The sequence below is a fragment of the Hippopotamus amphibius genome, chromosome 6 (genome assembly GCF_030028045.1).
Source record: "Hippopotamus amphibius kiboko isolate mHipAmp2 chromosome 6, mHipAmp2.hap2, whole genome shotgun sequence".
Classification (NCBI taxonomy): Eukaryota; Metazoa; Chordata; class Mammalia; order Artiodactyla; family Hippopotamidae; genus Hippopotamus; species Hippopotamus amphibius.
This window is the reverse complement of record NC_080191.1, coordinates 127,549,612-127,568,124: the sequence shown is the minus strand read 5'-3', so window position 1 is coordinate 127,568,124 and position 18,513 is coordinate 127,549,612.

The window sequence follows — 18,513 nt, the reverse complement described above, 5'->3', positions numbered from 1 at the left end:
TGTTCATTTCTGCAACACTTAGCCTAGTACTTGATGCTAGGTGCACAGTAATGATTGATTGATTGATTGACAAGATGAAGAAATGAATTGGAGAGATGGGCTGAAGTTTACCTATTCAGAGGCGGTAGAAAATATTTGTTGTATTCGTTATAAATTGCTATATATTTACATACATGTTATATTATAAATACATAAATTATTATACATTGTTAAAATATATGTTTAATATTGTTAAATAAAACATAAGCAAGATTACAAGGACAGTATTCATCTACTTAGTGAACAAACTGTTTGCAAAGCGCTCTACCAGCACTCAGTTGCACACAAACATTTAATATACTAATTACAATTAGTAATTAGTACACATTGTATGAAATCTTTCTCTTGGAAGAACTATAAGTAATCTCAGTTTAAGTCACTATATGTACTTGAAAATTATGATGCTAAATTTTATAAACATATTTTATATTAGTTTTTAATTTATGTTGGGTTGTCTTTTCCCTGTTCAGTCCAATTTAGTGTTTATTGTATACAAAGAAATTAGAATAGAATGTCTTTTACACACACACACACACACACACACACACACACATCATGCCAGGGCCAGAGCAACACTAATTATTTCTTTCCAATTCCAAGTAAATCATATTCTCCTTAGGATTTATGGAATTACCTTCCTAATCCATGCTGTTAAAAATGAATTAACTTGCTCTGATATTATAGAGGTTGTCTAATTATTTAATTATCTCTGTTATGTGAATAAAGCTTTGGTGAATTCCCTTTCTAGCATCATCATGTTCTTCCTTAGGGCTAAGCCTCATTTGAATGTACAGCAAGTTCATACACACACACACACACACACACGCACATCGTAGAGATATAACATTACAAAGCAATTTTAATAACTATTGAGAATACGTTGTTTTGTTGTATTTTAAAATCATCTTCCTCTGAGAATGATATAAAATGGTGATATGTATACTCCAGTGGGAGACCCAGCAAATGTTAGCTTTCAGTCATTTTCCCAAGACCATGCAAGAGTTCATCTCCAGTCCCTGTTCGGGCTCTTGTGGGAATAGAAATACTGTGCTCTTGGCTTGACATCAGCTCCATTTCCAAATGTTACCATGGTGATCACCTATGCAGCATCACTAACCCTGCTCACAACAGCTCAATTTGAGATTCAAGTTTCACGTTTCCATGATTATGGGAGGGTAATTATTTCATTACTCAAGGGAAGAAGATTTAGGAGGTAAATAGCTCTTCATTAAATCGTAAATGATTCTAGTCTTTTTAGGCCACAGAAATGCCAAATACTAAAGTGATGAAATTCAAAAGAGTGAAACATGACTGGGATTTGAAAAAAAATTCAATTTTTGTGTAGTATAACCATAAATATTTTTTTCTCTAGTGAAGACATCTTGCATAAAGTACAAGTATGTTGTGTCAATAATTCATGATTTAAAATAATTTCCATGTAAAATAAATGCATGGAAATGTTTCTGTGTGTATACTTGAATAGTAATGCCTGTAAAGAGAGGGATTTTATGAACTGACCTGGTTTGAGAGGAGGTGGTGTGATATTTTATAAGGCATACTTTTTTCTATACATCTAAATCAGAATTTCATCGTAAAAGAAAGCCCTCATGTTGTACAGATTATCCTTTTACAAAGACTTATTGTTGTTTTTATTTACCGTTGATGTTTGAAGATTATGCAATTGAAAATAAATATTAATGTGCAATATTTTCAACATATATTTGATTTTATGAAATGTCATGGAATATTTGTGAATTAAAGATATTTGGAATACATCTTACATGTAAAGATAAATGGCTGTTTATGCGGTGCTGCTCAACTACAGTACAACAGGGTGCTGTGATGCAACTAAACTATCCAAAGCAAAGCTTTCCTCGGAGGGACCTTGAAATGCTCTAAAGCTTTTAGGCTAAAAATGTTTGGCTGATCTATAGTGTATGTTACTTGGGTATGTGCACTGCAAGGCAAACATTTCTAACCACTCAGTGTTCTTTCTAAGCTGGTTTTTTTCTTTGCTGTTTTCTTTTTCCTGTATTGCCTCTGTCAAAAAGTCTATTAAAGATTTTGGGAGAGAATTAAGGATACGGGGAAGGTTAACTCCTATATGTGACAGAGGGTGTGTACTTCAATATTAGTGATTTAATATGGACCTAAGATCCTGTAGCAGTGTGAGTTGCAGACTTTAAGAGAGCAAGGAAGGATTCAATCATAATCATTTTCCCAGAGGAAAGACAATCTGTTTTAAGCCCATTTTCACCTTTTTTTGGTCTTTAATATTTCCTGATGCTGCATTAATTTACCTATAGTGGTGACAGGGTTTTCTTTCTTTCTTTCTTTCAGTTTAGTGGAAGGAAAATTAGTCAGACTTGATTGTTGGAAGGCTCACTGATTGAGTAATTAATTAATTAAAAATTATTCATTCATAAGCCTCTAGAGAGGTGGAATGGGAAGGTTAAGAGGTTCAGAGTGACTGTAGTTGTCAGTGTCTTTTTGCTTATTTTTTATAGATAATCCATTAAAAACTCACCTAAGGACTTCCTAGCTGGCACAGTGGTTAAGAATCTGCCTGCCAATGCAGGGTACACGGATTCAAGCCCTGCTCTGGGAAGATCCCACATGCCATGGAGTAACTAAGCCCGTGCGCCACAACTACTGAGACTGTGCTCTAGAGCCCGTGAGCCACAACTATTGAGCCTGTGTGCCACAACTATTGAAGCCCATGCACCTAGAGCCCATGCTTCTCAACAAGAGAAGCCACTACAATGAGGAGCCTGCACACCACAATGAAGAGTAGCCTCTGCTCACAGCAACTAGAGAAAGCCCGTGCGCATCAAAGACCCAATGCAGCAAATAAATTAAATAAATAATTAAATAAATTAAAAAAAAACTCATCTGAGGTGCTCTAGTTTGTACACCTCTCAGAAAATAGAGACTGGCAGATGGACAGGCACAAACAACAACTGTCCACTGCCAACGAAGTCACATAAGTCATGGAAACTTTCTATGGGTATTAGACTTTTAAAAGCTAGATCCAGTGTTTTAATACAAATAGAGTCCTCCTGAAGTTTTTGGACCACCGAGGGGGATCACAGTCCAGCACAAACTAGGCAACAACTTAAACAGAACCTGTCCTGCTGAAGTGACTGTTCTAATGTTCCTCATCCCTTGTCTTTATCTGGAGTTTCTCGTGACCTACAGTCTTCTCACTACACAGTACTTATCTCTATGCCATTCACTAAAGCCCTTCCTCCCACCCCACCCCATTCCCCAATTCCAAGGTCCTATTGAAGGGATATTCAAAATTCCAATCACTTTTTAAGCAAAGTAATTTAGACACCTTCTATCGAAATGCTGTGTGTTTGCTTGAGAGAGTTTGGGGGCCAGAACTTGCCTTTCATTAACAGAAAGGCCCATGAAGTTGTTTATTTTCAAACAAAAGCTATTCTTTATTTATCCCCTGCTCTATTGGTGCAGCCAGGTCAAACCTCAGCCAGCTTTTAAAATAATATGTTTTCTCTACTCAAAATTCACTATCTATAAATGTTGCTTAAAAAAATTGGTTGCCAGTATATCAAATAATCACCATATATACTTTAAATATCTTACAATTTTGTCAGCTGTTCCTCAATAGAGCCGAGAAAAAGTTGTGTTGCCATTTCTCTGAATTGAAATAAATCTTTAAAGGTACGTGCATGGTGTTGTGAGTGTTAGAAATATAAATGGCTAAGGGGCCCCTGAATAAATCAGCCTAGAAGGCATCAGTCTCAGAACTCCTAACTTCAAGTTCTTTCCAAGGTGCATTAGTGGGGTAAAAGACATTGTACTGCAATGCTAAGAAATCTTGATGGCTTAAAGCAGCAAAATTTATTTTCCACTAAGGCAAAAATGTATTTCTCTGTGAGTCTGGTGACACTTTGGGACAATTGTCCTGTGGCAGAGAAAGAGAGTAGAAAACTGAACAGAGGCTTTTATTGGCTCAGCCTGAAAGTCTATGTGTTGCTTCCAACTCAGATATTGTACAGAACCAGAGAACTACGAGCTCAGGTCCCACCTAACAGCTTTGGGCTTGTTACAGAACTCAGGTTCAGCTGCTTGCCTCTCAAAAGCCAATAATTCAAGAGGCAAGTGTCAGTTGAAAGGAAAGATGCTTTCATCAGACAAGTGGCAAGCTGGGGAGAAGATGGGCTCGTGTACAGAAACCAGCTGCGAAGATTCTGTTCAGCCATGAGAGTTTTTAAAGGGAAAGTGCGGGAAAAATTTCGGTGAATTGTTGAGGCAGGATGTTGCGTTGTGCATCATTCTGCACGGCATGCAGACTGGCTGACTCTCTCTCTAGATATTATCTTGCCTGTGTGATCTGCCTGCAGGATTGCTAAGGGGGTTATTGGGGGGAAGAGAGCTAGTCCTTTTTTTAACTACTTAATTCTTCATTCTTCCTTCTTTTTATCTAGGAAGAGTCAACAGGTTAGGAAAGGCATGGTGTGCATTCAGGAGAGCATAAGTTGGGAGTTAGGCTAAATTGCCTAGTGATCTCATTCCTATAATGAGGTTCTTTTAAGATTAGAGGGGAACAGAAATGGGCAAACAGGAAAGAGGCAAAAGAGCAGCTATAAGCCTGGGACCCAGGAAAGAAATAAGAACTGATATTGGGAAGTCCTAGATGAATATCTGAAAAAGGAGCAGAGATTGTATAAGGAAGTGGAGAAATCCTAAGCCACAGGAAGGTATTTCTTTGTTCTCATAAGCTATCCCTGGACATTTTACTATGATGTACTTCTGTACGATGAAGCCTATAATGAGATGAAGAGTTTCTTGAGAAATAGAAAGCAGCCCGTGCGTATTCAGTGCTCCATAGCTTGAAGAGGAAAGGGAAGAGGGATATGGCAGTAATTTGAAGGATACCAAAACTTAACACTTTGAAGTTTAAAAAAAAAAAAACAACTACCAAATAACATAGTGCCTACCAAATAAAGTACCGTGAGCGGAGTAACAGCACCATTCATTCAGTGTGGATTAATGGCTACTATCATGTCTTCTGAGCAGAAGGATTTACTAAAATAACCTCTTAGTTTCATTTTGTGCTAACAACTCTACCAACTACCCTAATTAATTGCCCAAAAACTGTTAATAACCATGTCATCATAGACCATCATGTAAATGAGCTTTAAAAAGTAAAATCTGAAGAGCAATCTTGCCATTCATTTATCTGAACTAATTATAATGTAGGAATAATTCTCACAGCAGGTGAAAACTGAGAAAAAGCATGCTTTTGCAGGAAAGCAAAACATTTTAGATCTGACATCAAAATTTTGGAAGAAACAAAGAGCTTCCTTTTTTTTGCAAGGCAGAGTGTTTTTAAGTATTTTTGTTACAATCACATTTTTAATGAAGTATTTGTAAAAATTCAAAAAAGAAACGGAAGATTGAGCTACCAAGCTTTTTTAATGGTGATGAAATATATCCTATTCTCATTTTATTGTTATGAAGAAATGATTTCCAGATTCAACAAGGCAAAAGAGCTGTTACATTTGAGAATCCATGGATATTAATACATTGATTAGTTGCTTTTTTTTATGGCCACTATAATTCATAACTATAAAATGTAAAATATATCATTTATTAGGAAGGCAGCCTGGTGTAGAGGAAAGCAATCCATACAGATGCACATCCTGATGTATACTTTTTAGCTGTGTGAGTTTGGGTTTGCTACTTTTTATCTTATGGAGCCACAGGATATATAATTTGTATGAAGACAAACTATTATGATATGTAATTGGCCCCTTTTCATTCTTGACATATGGTAAGTATTGATTGCAGCTATGACGTTTTGTTTTCTATGGAATGTTTTCTCTTATTTTTCACCTTGGTAACTTTGGTTATTCACATTTTCTTGAATTTTATTACTTTGTTTTTGAGAGAGAATCTTGTATTTATAAACATTTCTCATATTACATTAAAAAGTGTTCAAAATGATTTCAAAGGCAAAAATGCTTGGAAACTTTTAAGAATAGTCTGAGTAAGAAAAAAACCTGAAAACTCTTTCTTGAATCAGGTGGTCGTTTAAAGTCTGTGTCTCATGAAATCAATTTTTTAAAAAATTAATTTGCCACGTGTGAGAAAAGTTACAGAGTCAGCACAGGTGGAAGAAGAGCTCTATACTTTGATAATTTAGTTATCCATGGCAATATATCAAAAATAAAATTATTAAAGTTAGATAGAAAAGGAAAAATCTCATGAACTTCATGTATATTGCCTATTTTGACCTGGAGTAGATAAAGCAGAAAAACATAAGGAATCCTAAGCTACGGAAAGACTTTATTTTTAATAAAATGTCAATGGAAATTTTACTGTTATATGCTTCTATAGGATTTTGCCTTCATTTTGATACCAGCAAATAAAAAATTGGGGAGTTGGCGTAGGCTTGCTAATAACTTCATCCATCTCAGTCTCATATTCCGTAAAGTGTTAATATCTTTAGTTAAGAAGAATTAACCAAAACTTGTAAATAAAGCAGAGGATGGCTGAGTGACTTTGCAATGCCGTTGTTTAACAGACTCACCCAAGAATTTTTTAATTTTACTGGGGAATGCACCTGTGTTGACTTAGCTATTCGCTACTCAAGGGTTTTTCACTATTTTCCATTTCATGTTAACTTGTGTGATTCTGGATGGTAGAAAAGATGATGCCAAACATTATAGCTTTATTTCTCTATAGGACATCACACAGTTTTGGGTCTATTAGCAAATCCATTTCAGAATTTCTCTGACTGATTGTTAAAAAATTATTCTGACACTTTTTGTAACCATAAGGAAGATTTTGGTCAAGGGACTACTGCAGTGAGGTTTTGCAATAGGTGAGAGAGCGATTGGGCTCAACTCTGAATACAAGGAAAAGTGGGAATTTATAGCCAAGGAGAGGTGTGGGGGAGTTGGTGAATAGAAAATTAATAAAGGAGATATCAAGGCTAAGAGGAATTTCTGCTGAACTGACCCTAACAGGGTTCCTGCTGATCAGACCAGGGTGATCAGCTATTACTAGATGGAGTGGGGGATGGACTCAAGGAATTTGCTCAAATATTGAAGGCGATCAGATGCTGAGGGTCGCAGTTCCTTCTAAACTGACTTAGCAAAATTTTTACTACAACTGGGTGCTGCAGTCCTGACAAAGACAGAAACTAAAGCCCAAGGTCAAGGCCTAGAGGTCTTAGAGGAGGCTGACTAGAACTAGATCAAAGAGGGAGTCTTTGTCTTACATAAATCTCTGTTTCTCAAAATCTCCTTTGAACTAGTCTTTCCATCTCATGGGTTCCTTTATTAATGAATTAATGAAATCTTCAATAATGTTCATTTCATATTTACTTGAGAGTCAAGTTTTGAATGTTTTGAAAATTATACTTTAGCCCCTCAATCATGAGCTTATTCTCATGTGAAGATTTTTGAAATATACCTTTCAAAACTGGGTCGGAGATAATGTCCTTCCATGATAAACTGATCCAACTCTATGCTATTAATCAGTTTTGTAACTGATTAGAGCATTATTGCACGTGTATAGTTAGAGTGTCAGCATCTTCAGAAGAATATGTTCAATAAGGTGGTAACATATCAAAAGTTTCTCTTAAGAGAATTTCCACATTTTAGTGCCTTAGGAAATAAGGATTGTCACAAATGAGCTAAGTAAAACCATTTTACTTGTATGTGCTCTGCAAATGTAAGGTATGGCATGATACACACGTGATTGTATATTGCTTAGGGTAAGCGGTCTATTTTTTTAAACAACATTTTAATAAGAACAGCTTAGTGTACAGATAAGAACCTTTTTATTCTTTGAGTTTGCACTGACAGTAAACATGATTTTGGAAAATGAGATGAAGATGAGATAGTGACAGGCAGACCAAATATTATTTTATTTTTCCAGTGCTTGATATTCTACTTTTTCTTTTTCTTCCTTTCATGTATTCGTCTGGGTCCAAACAAGAAAGAAAGTGAGTAGTTGGAGGAGAATTAGTTATAAAGAAACTGCTTATAAAGGTATGAGCATGATATAAAGAAAGCACAAGTGATGGTGTAGCCTGTAACAGTGGGTGTCTGTTACCCAGTGAGAGGGAACACAATAGGTGCTGGGACTTTGGGCTGAGGGAGTTAGTTGACGCTGCAGGGAGGGAACTGTGGGAATGAATATCTTGACTTTTCTCTCCTCCTTTCTCCATCTCCTATGGGTGCTGCACATTGGCTACATCCAACCAGAAAGTTGCACATTAACATTACTCATATCTGTCAGCCTCCTGGGCACAGGGTAGGGCGAAGACAGGTAGAAAATGGACCTATAAGATAACACAGAAGGTGTCCTGCACATCTGGTAAATATTCAACAGGGAAGCTAGCTGCTAGAATATAGGATTGGAGAGGGCAAGCCCAGAAGTCTTTTCCGGCTGAGATCAGAGGTTTGTGCAATCCATAGTTCAGGCCAAGGGAACATTTAGTATTGAGTGAGAACACTTCCTGTCCAGATAAGGAATAAGGTCTGGAAGGTAGCCATCAATAAAGTCAGGGAGATGCAGGTAGGTTTTGTGAACACAGGTGGTTGCACTGATTTAGCTTTCCAGAAACAACTAACTAGGGGTCAGTGGGACAATCCCTTTAATGTGTCTAGTTTTACATTTCTTCATGTGTAAAATTAGAGAGTTGTAATAGAATGAATGTTTTATCCTCACATAATTTTAAGTTGGAAAATAAAAAACAGGAACAAACTTTTTCATCAGTTTTTATATTGCCTTCCTTCAAAGTATCGTTCTTCAGAAAAGCAGCTGAAACAGCATCTTTTTGTGTCCTCATATTATTATTTATCAATGAATTCTCCCTGAAGGAGGCAATCAACACCAGATTGTTAGGGTCACTTTAATCAGAGCCATAATGGTTTACTTTACTCTATGAAGTTGATATTTACTCTCTGTATAATGAGGAGGAAAGACGTGATAAAAATGGTCAGCTGTAAGAATGAAGCATTTATATCCAAATGGAGGGGAAAATCTTTATTTTAATTAGATATTCCTCTCAAGTAGAAAGGAAAAGGTAAGTTAGTGTCTCCATTGCAAAAGAAGCAACTCAAGGTTAAGTAATTTGATTGTGTACTAGTTGACCCAAAGAGAGAATGAGGGGATTGGTATTTAACCTAAGATTGTGTGCATTTACAGCCTTGGGGCTGGGGCCCTGTCTTGAATTTCACCACGGAGATTGGTGTATACAGCTTGATTGTCGCTGTCAAGTGCGTACTTGGCTTGCTCTCCAGCTCGCATGCCTCTGCTGATTACGGGCAGCTTGAAATTGTCCTGAAAGAGAATGAGGGCTCTTGATTAATCCCTGTGCACAGTATCAACATATTATTGATTCATTATCAGCACATCGTGTTTCATTTCCCTGCAACAGGGATGGGTTGAAGGCAAATGTGCCTTCCAAACAGACGCAACCCAATGAACCTCCAAGTTGGGTAACTAATGTTCTTTTTCTGGGTAATGTCCTTCCCCTACATAAAACACACAAAATATATGTTTTCTCTAGAGAAGAACTGTAGAGTTGAACAGCTCCAGTTTAACAACTATAAAGTAATCTGGCTTATCTTATTATTTATGTGTTTAGTTATAAAAGTGTTAGATAAACAAGTCCTCTAGATTGGAGTGCATTAGATATTAAGCACTTTATTACACAGCTTTTATTTATATCATTGTTAAATACATAGCTTTAAAGAGATATGTAAACATTGATTTATTTATTAATCATTCACTTATTTATTGATATTTAACAGTCCATCTACTGAGACTATCTTAGGTGCTAGGAATACAAAGTTGAATAAGTCATGGTTAGGTTCAGAGTGCACAGAGAAGAAGAGGTAGGTATGTAAAAAATACATGTTTAGTAATAGGAATCCATACCAAGTAATGAAGGGATATTTGACTTTCATGGTGGGATTCCAGCGAAAGCTGTGAGTGTGCCGTTCATTTGGGAAATGAATATGGGTTCTGCAAGAAGAGAATTTGGAGCAGAGGAAACAGTTTGTGAGAGGGAACTACACGTTTCCTTTAGGGTACTGTAAGTCGTTGAGCGCTTCTGAAACATACATTTCAAAAGGAAAATATGCACTATTAGGTTACAAAGGTAGGTGAGGGCCAGAGTGTTGAAGGTCTATCTTACATACAAGGCTGGTTAAACTTTGGTTACTAGGGAATAGGGTTCTGAACAGTGGAATCAGATCTGCTTGTTCTAAGATCACCCTGATACACTAGAGTGTTACGTAATTGGAACTAAGGATCCTAGTCATAGTCTACTAAAAGAGGAAAGTTGAAGAAGTGCCTTGGCAGTGGCAATGGGGGCGAAAAGGGAGAGTTCAGCACGAGTTTGTTACCTGTAGAGTCCTATGAAATTTTTGCATGCGTATAGGTTCATGCAAATACATAGCCAGGATAGAGAATGTTTCCATCACTCCCCCGACTCTCTCCTTCCATCAATTTAGAGTCACCCTTTCCCCCATCCCATCTTCTAACAAATGGAATCCTACAGCATGTAACCCTTTGAGTATGACATCCTTCACTTGGTCTAATGCCTTTGAATTCATCCAAGCTGTTATGAGTATCAGGACCCACCTTCTTTTTAATTAAAAGTTAAACCTCACCTGCAAAGTCTGTCTCTGGCCTTTGAGGTTTGGGTCATGATTAATAAATGGTAACACTTCACTTATCTCTCTAAGATTGAAATGTGACCATAGCATATTCACATGCAAAGAGCCATGAGGGTCACTCCATGGAGGCAGCCTTAGTGGTACTAGTGGAATGCCACAACCTGGAGTTACACAGAAGCCAAAATAGGGAGTGGGTGGAGCCAATTCTCAGAATGTAGATGCCTCAGAGATGGTGACACATGAGGACATGAGTTTCCCATGATTACATGAGGCAAGGGGAGCTTCCTGGCTAGGGCCCACCCAAAGAAGAATTGAGTTGCAGAGCCTGGCAAGAAAGCATATACTTGTATGTGATAGGGCTTCTGGCCATGTGGACTGATGCTCCTGTAGGTCCCGGTCTTCCCTGAGAAATTGGCAAGTGCCTGTGAACAGTATCTATTCTTGGCCTGCAGCAGACAATTTGCTTTGCAAGTATGAATAAATACTTGATCTTGCAACTGTGTAGCAAATGCTTTCATAACTGCTGGAAGTGCTGGGCAAGTTTTCTGGCTGCCAAGCCATGTGGCTCTCAGACTAAATGCAGGAGTGCAAGCTCCCATAGAGAGAGAGGCCCTATGTTCCATTTTCAGGGCTGCCTATGAAGTTGAATGACAGGTGATCTGTACTTCTGTTTTTGCTGCCTTTTAAACCTCTTAAATCCAGGGTTTGAAAGCTTCTGCTTTGGATTAGTCATCCAAAATATGGTATTGATCCACAGAATCATCAAAAGTGTGGTGAACTGCTAGCAGCTTAAGAAGCATGCAAACTGTTGGTGAAGAACAGTCAATAGGTGGCTTCTGAAATAAACATGTAGAGGTGAAACTTTTTAGGAGCTGTGATTATCTCTTATTTTCTCATTTTGATACCAAGTGTTGGGCTCTGTAAGTGAAGGCTGACATTAGACTAGACAAATTGCCTGATGGGGGATGCCAAACACCTACAACTTTGTAACCTGAGGATGGTTGTAGACATGTAGAGGAGGTATGTAGAAACGCATCTTCACACATCAACAGCCTTAAGAGGTGAAAAAACCTACTCCAGAATTTGCCTTATTTGTTAGCTGTTCATGGAAGTTACAAAGTATTATCATTTATCATGACTGTATACCTCTGTCAGCAAAGTGCCAAGTCCATAGTAGAAGCTTAATAAATATGTGTTGCATAGAATGAAGGCTTCTTGACTTCCTAAGACAGGGTCAGGTGGCACTATAGGTGTTTGTTTCAGCTTCAGAGCAGTGATGACACTCCACTCCATTGGCCTCTTTACTTGTCTGTTTCACCAGACTACTTCAAGAAGGCAACTCGAAGGCAAGGATTGTGTTGTGCCCACTGATGGATTCCTCCATATCAGCCACAGTGCCTGCCCTGTGATAGGTGTTCCATAAATATTTGTTTAATCGATTGAGACATGGATGGAAAGCACATATTACATCCACTGAGTCACTGTCTTCAGACCCTTGCCTGCATGTGACACTCCGTAAAATGAAAAATAACTCATTTAATACATATGTTTGTTAGTGCACATGTGGTTTTATTCCCCCAGATCTACTATGTATAAACTTTGTGATCATTGGCAAGTGAGGAATGCCTTCTAGCATCATTTCCCTCATTTTAACGGGGCTAACAGTTTTTGTTCTGCTAAGCGTTGGGGGAGAACAAATTAGTTATTAAAATTTAAAAGAATGTGGGGGCAGTTTGGAGTAGTATATGAGGCCTTTATTTACATTTAATTTCAAGTCATTCATTTTTACTTTATTTTTCTGCTCTTGATGATGTTAATGGTTGGTTAGGATAAAAATATTACTTTTCTACCATTTACCTACGGCCCCAAACTATTAATTATCTCCCATTTCTAAATAGATTATACTATAGTTCATAAACTGAGGATATGCATAAGTCAATCTTCAAAGATATTGAAATTCTCACAATTATTCGAAGTTCCTGTCTTCATCAGCCATATCAAGTCGTGGATTCTAAGAATAGGCAAACTTTTTAAGGTAGGAGGGAGGTGGTTGTTTTTTCCAGAGAACCTATTTGCCTGCTTGCAGGGGATGACCTGAGAGGTTCAAAATTTGTATTCCCTCGATAAACTCGACATAAATAAAAATTTGAAACAATTGGCACCCACTAAATACAACTACATTGTAAAAGAATTACATGGGCAGTTGGATAAAGATAGGAGCCTTTGACCTTGAGCGTTTACTGTGCACTTTTGCCATCAATAGTGACTGAAAATAGGCAAAAGACAAAAGCATACTCATTCAGAACACTTAAACATCAATTCAGGGCCATTCACATACTGTTCAGAGAAGCAAGATATTAGACGAGAATTCCTTGGAGAAAAGCTTATTTTTCCGAATTTCTGCAACGTGGTCATAGGCTTTCACAGTGAAGGAAATTAGTTAAAAGGACAAAAATAATGAAAGCAGTTGGGGATCAGCTTGACTATGAGTACGCTGAGTTTGGACCCCATTCCATGTGCAGTGCAGAGTCACTGAAGATGTTGGTCTGTTCAGGGACACGGTGAAAACAGTATTTTAGTGACATCCATCTGGCGGGAGAGTCCTCAGCTAACGTGAGCTGGAGCCAGCCAGCAGATCTGTCACAAGTGATTCATCCTTGCCACTAGTGTAATACCAAGATAAGATCTTGATCTAGATTAAGAGCAGCCCAAAGCAGAGATGAATACACGGCTTGCAAGGAACCATGTGTTGCTCATTCTGAGAGGGCCGTGGAATGCTTTGAACTAGTGGAAAAGTGGGTTATGTGCTTTCCTATTTATGATGTTTCGCAGTGTGTTTGAAGCTATTTTTTTAAGTATGTATGTGTATATGTTTCTACCAAGAATGAATTTTAGGTTGTTATTTCTATTCTCATGGATTCTTCAAGTCCTTACGTGATCCTCACTTGCATCCGTGTCTCAAGTGTGTATGCTGGAGTCATCCGACACTCTCCGGGGCTGTGTGGACGCTCCTGTAAATGCATCAGGTTCACCCTTCAGGTTCAGATGCTGACTGGTGCTTCAGCCTCACCTTCTGCAGTCACTGAACATGTAAGTTATTCAAGCTAAACACCCATTTCAAAATGAACCACATTTTGTGACAGTAATGCCACAATTTAACAGGAACATTAGAAAAATCGTATCGGTAGACTCAGATCACACTTTTGTAGAATCTCACTTTTGTAGAATCTCACTTCTGTAGATCTCACTTTCGCAGAATCCTTTTATTTTGCAATACATCATACGAAAGAAAAAGTCGATAAATTGTGACAGAAACAAGGGAGTATTGCTTTTGTTGGTGATGTAACAAATTCAAAAATATATTATGATCTGTCTTAATTGAGACCCTTATTCCTAATAAAGCAAATACAATCTAGTTGTCAATAGTATAAATATATATAACATCCGCACTGCCAGTGAGCGTGGACATGTCTGTTTTTGACGGGAATAGCTGTTTGCAACGAACTTCCATGGCAAGGACATGTCCCTCTTGCCCTTAGGTGTCCAGACCACAGCTGCATTCAAAGCAACATGGCCATTCAGGATTACAAATAAATTACTCCTTCTGATGGTTAACATGGGAAAAAAACAGAAGTTATTTTGAAACTTGGCGCATGGATATTGAATTAGTTCTAACGGAATCAATAGAAAAAACAAATAGACCAATGATACTGTGAAGAAGTGTATGGGTATAAGAGCAGATATCAGCAAAGGTTCAAGAAATGTTAGTTAGAGGCAAACTATCGAAAGCAGAGATTCTGAAGTGTGAGAAGTTATAAGGCAACGAAAGCTCACCTTGCATTTTGATGATTTTAAAGTCATGAAATGATCAAGTCATCACATGAGCTCATACTCATATACGGGCTCATATGGATCACAATTCCTAGGGTGACCCACTTGTCCCAGCTTGCCTGGGACTTTCTCAATGCAGCACTGAAGACCCCCTGTCCTGGAGAAACCCTCACTGGTCGCCCGAAATCTTAGTACACCTTCCTAAATGATACAAACATGGGTCTGTTTCCTCCTTGGCTTCTCCTCCTGCATTTTCTTTCCCTCGTGGAATTCACTGGCACATCAGCACCACCATGATAATTATCGATACCTCTGATCTGAAATGGCTGTTGAGGGTTGAAAGCCTTCCAAGTAACAGAAAAAAAGAGTAATTGTTGCACATAGATTTTCGTATACATAGCATTTCCCAACGTGGGCCTTACGTTGATAGAAGAATTGCTTCACATTCTTCTAAACCTTTAAACTGAAAACTGCATCCAGTTGTGTTTAATCTGATCTTTAACAGCTGATTGGATTTGTAGCCTTGAGAGGCGAGGTGGGGAGGGAAAGTTTATTTGCCTAAAATTTAATGATAGCAACTTTGTGATAAAATTTCACATTTTAACATCCGAGTTGCTGGAGACATCTTCAGATGTGCTAAAAGTACTAAAATAGATGCAATCTGGTAGCCTGTCAGGAAAGCAAACAAAAAGAAACCGCTGGGTCAGGTGCACAGCTGTTTGTGGAGGGCATTAAATTTTTTTACAGTCTTTCCCATAGGCCAGTATACTCTTATGCATTGATTTATATTTTAATAATGACAGGCTCCACTGGCATGAGCATTTCAGTTCCTCAGAAATTAGATAAAATCATAATTTAGACCCAGAATAAAAGGTGGAGGGAATTAGCATTTTGCAGCATTAATTAGCTTATCTGCCCTCGCTTATTTCTGGAGGATGCTCAGTGCAGCCACGAACAGCGCTATGAGTATCCTTCAATTGTGTGATATGACACTGATGTTTCTAATGCATGTAAATTCAATAGCTTTGCCTTGATTTTAAAAGTATGGTTTTAAAAACAGTGGTTCGTTTTAGATCACTAGGGTAAGCAATGAACAAAGGAAGCTATCGGATGTAAAATATAACATTGAAAGGACTCCTGCTGAAAGAATGCCCAAGCTTTGAAAACACTCTTAGAGAATGTACAATTATGCAAGCTTTCTCCCTGTTTGGTACTCTAATTTCTTCCCTAGCATTTCACTGTCTCTCATCTTCATCATGATTCAAGGTTGCCAGAAGAAACTGGTAACTTTAGTAGGCAGGCATTTCATTTTTAAATAATTGTTTGTGTTGTTTTCCAAAGCACACAACCTCAATCTGACTCACCCAGCTCTGTCTTGGCTCCATCCCTACCCCTGTAGCTACTGCTGTATTTGGCTCAACCTGTGCATTTTCTCCACTGTCTCCCGGCTCTAGGGTTCTCACTTTCCCTTTCCACTTGGCTGCTTGGTTTGCAGGAGATGCCTTCTTACAGACGTGTTCCCTCCCCTGACAAACAATTACTCCTGTTTCCCCCAGCGGGAGGCCATTAGGACATCATCACGGGTTCTGCTAAGTCATCTCACAATCATAGTTTTGCGCAATCACCTCTCATCTGAGACTCTCTAGGCATATGCCATGCAGGGAAACTAGCAGTCACAAACGGCAGCACCTCCAGGCATATTATTTGTTATTTTGGTCCAGAAGTGTAACAGATAATGTCTAACACACTAATGTCTGAGGGTCTCATTGGATGCTTTGACTGGCATCATTTGCAGCAAACTTGCAAAAGACTGAATGGGTTACCATGTGCTAGTTGAGAGGAGAAAAAAAAAAAAAAAAAAGAAGCATTTTTACATTTCCATAGCAATTACACACAATGGTTCCCAAGAAACACAGTAACAATAGTGATTTTACAAAGTTATTCTATTTGTGCAGACTTTCGGCTTTCTGAGCTTTGAAAGAGGAAATTACCCGATATTAGTTATTTTCTTGGAAAATGGTTAACCAGTTACATGTTTATTTGTATTTTAATCTCACAGATCCAGCTGATGTAAAGACACATAGTGAAGACCTATCTAAAATGTGTTCTTTTAAATGAACACAACTGAACATTCAGGGTCCTTTTTCTTAAGGTTTCTCTGACAGCTTTTATTTTAATAGGCAGCATTTCACAGGGATTTCAGTCAGTCTAAGCTCAAAATTTAATATATTGTGAAATAAGTGGATTTTGGCACGATGCCATATTAACACTTGGATTGTTTTTTATTGATTCTCAGGTCTAGTTTACAGCTGCACTGGGGTGTCTTTGTGTAAAATCAAACAATGTGCTAACAAGCTAAGACGTCCACAGAGGCCCAGAGCGCAAATGAGAAAGGGGGCGCTGTTCTCCCCATCAGAAATGTCAACAATCCATTGGTTTCTGTCACCAGTTTGCACAAGTTCCTTAAAGTCACTTCCTTAAAGCTCCGAAATAACAAGACATCAGTTTAGGTTCATTGACGTGAAATCCAGTCAAGATGAGTGTGAACATCTGAATTATAGGATCTTTGGAAGATCAGTTTTATTTTTGTCCAGGTCACATAGGTAATTGAACTGAGCACTGAACATAGGGTTCCAGTCTGGCACAACACAGACACTCAATAAATACTTATTTAATTGAACTGAATTGAATCCAAGAGTTGCCTAGAAGCCCTACTTCAATGAGCAGGTGAAAATTGTTTGTAATTGGAAAAGCAGACTATCGCCACAACAACCCAGGGCTCTCAAATTTTAACTAGCTGGTTGCACTTGGAAAGATGCTCCCCAAGAACTTGAATTCAATGTGTTCTCTTAAGCAGCCAGATAAGTGTTTCTGTTCATTGTGGCTCATGTTGTCCATTTGATCAGTTAACCTAGTCATCCTTGCCGTTGCGTTATTTTTCCCCTTCCACTGAGAGGAGAAAAAAGAAACCAAAAAACTAGTTTTTCTTTCCCCCTGGATTTCTACAAACTCTACATTAGGCAAAGAGAATTGGGACTATTTATTCTCTAGTTTATCACCATCCTCTGTTGCCTCTACTCTAAAGATTTACAAAGAAAAAAAAAAATAGAGTTCCAATTGTGTTGGCTGAATGGTATCAGTGACATAAAAATTCAGGAGCCCTAGCCATGTTTTAGTGCATCTCATTTCACCTGTCAAATACAACCAACTTCTAAATCCAGTGTCTTTGAAAGACAGAGGGGGAGAAATGCACATTGTTTTGTGTATGTACCTGGTGAGACTAAAGTCTGAAAACTCACATGAATGTAAAGACTGACCTCCTCCTTACAAGTCTCAAATGATTTATTGTCCATTATTCAATCAAGTAAATATTTGCTGATGTCCTACTATGTTTAGGACACTCTACTAGCTGCTACAGGTGGATAAAAAATGGAAGAAGATAGATAACTGCCTTTATGGCCCCCAAATAAAGAGGTGAAATAATTATAGCACTCAAATAACTATGTGAGATAAAACATTCTGCAAATTACTGTACAGGAGTTAAAATTCAGATGGATCTGAATTTGACCCCAACTCAGTATGACCCTGATTGTGCCACATGTCTCAGACCTCAATTTCCATATCTTAAAAAGTAGGCTCTATAATGATGACCTTTTCCTTTTAAAGATTAAATGTGCAATGCAAATAAAGTACCTAGCTTAGAGCATGAGGCATAAAGTTAAAATAAGGCGGATTTATTAAATGACCTGAATTGAGGGTTTCCTCAGACAGATGGTAAATGAGATGGGCCTGGAAATATAGCTGAGTATGGCCAGGTTTACCTAGCTGAGGTGGGTAGAGGACATTCATGCTCGAGGTTCATCCTGAGTTGCCACCATTAATCCCTAGCACATCGCTGGCCAGGACCACCCGCTGGCTGATGCTTTGAGAGCAAAGTGAAGACAGATTGGAGGGAGAGGGAACTAGTAAAACCTAA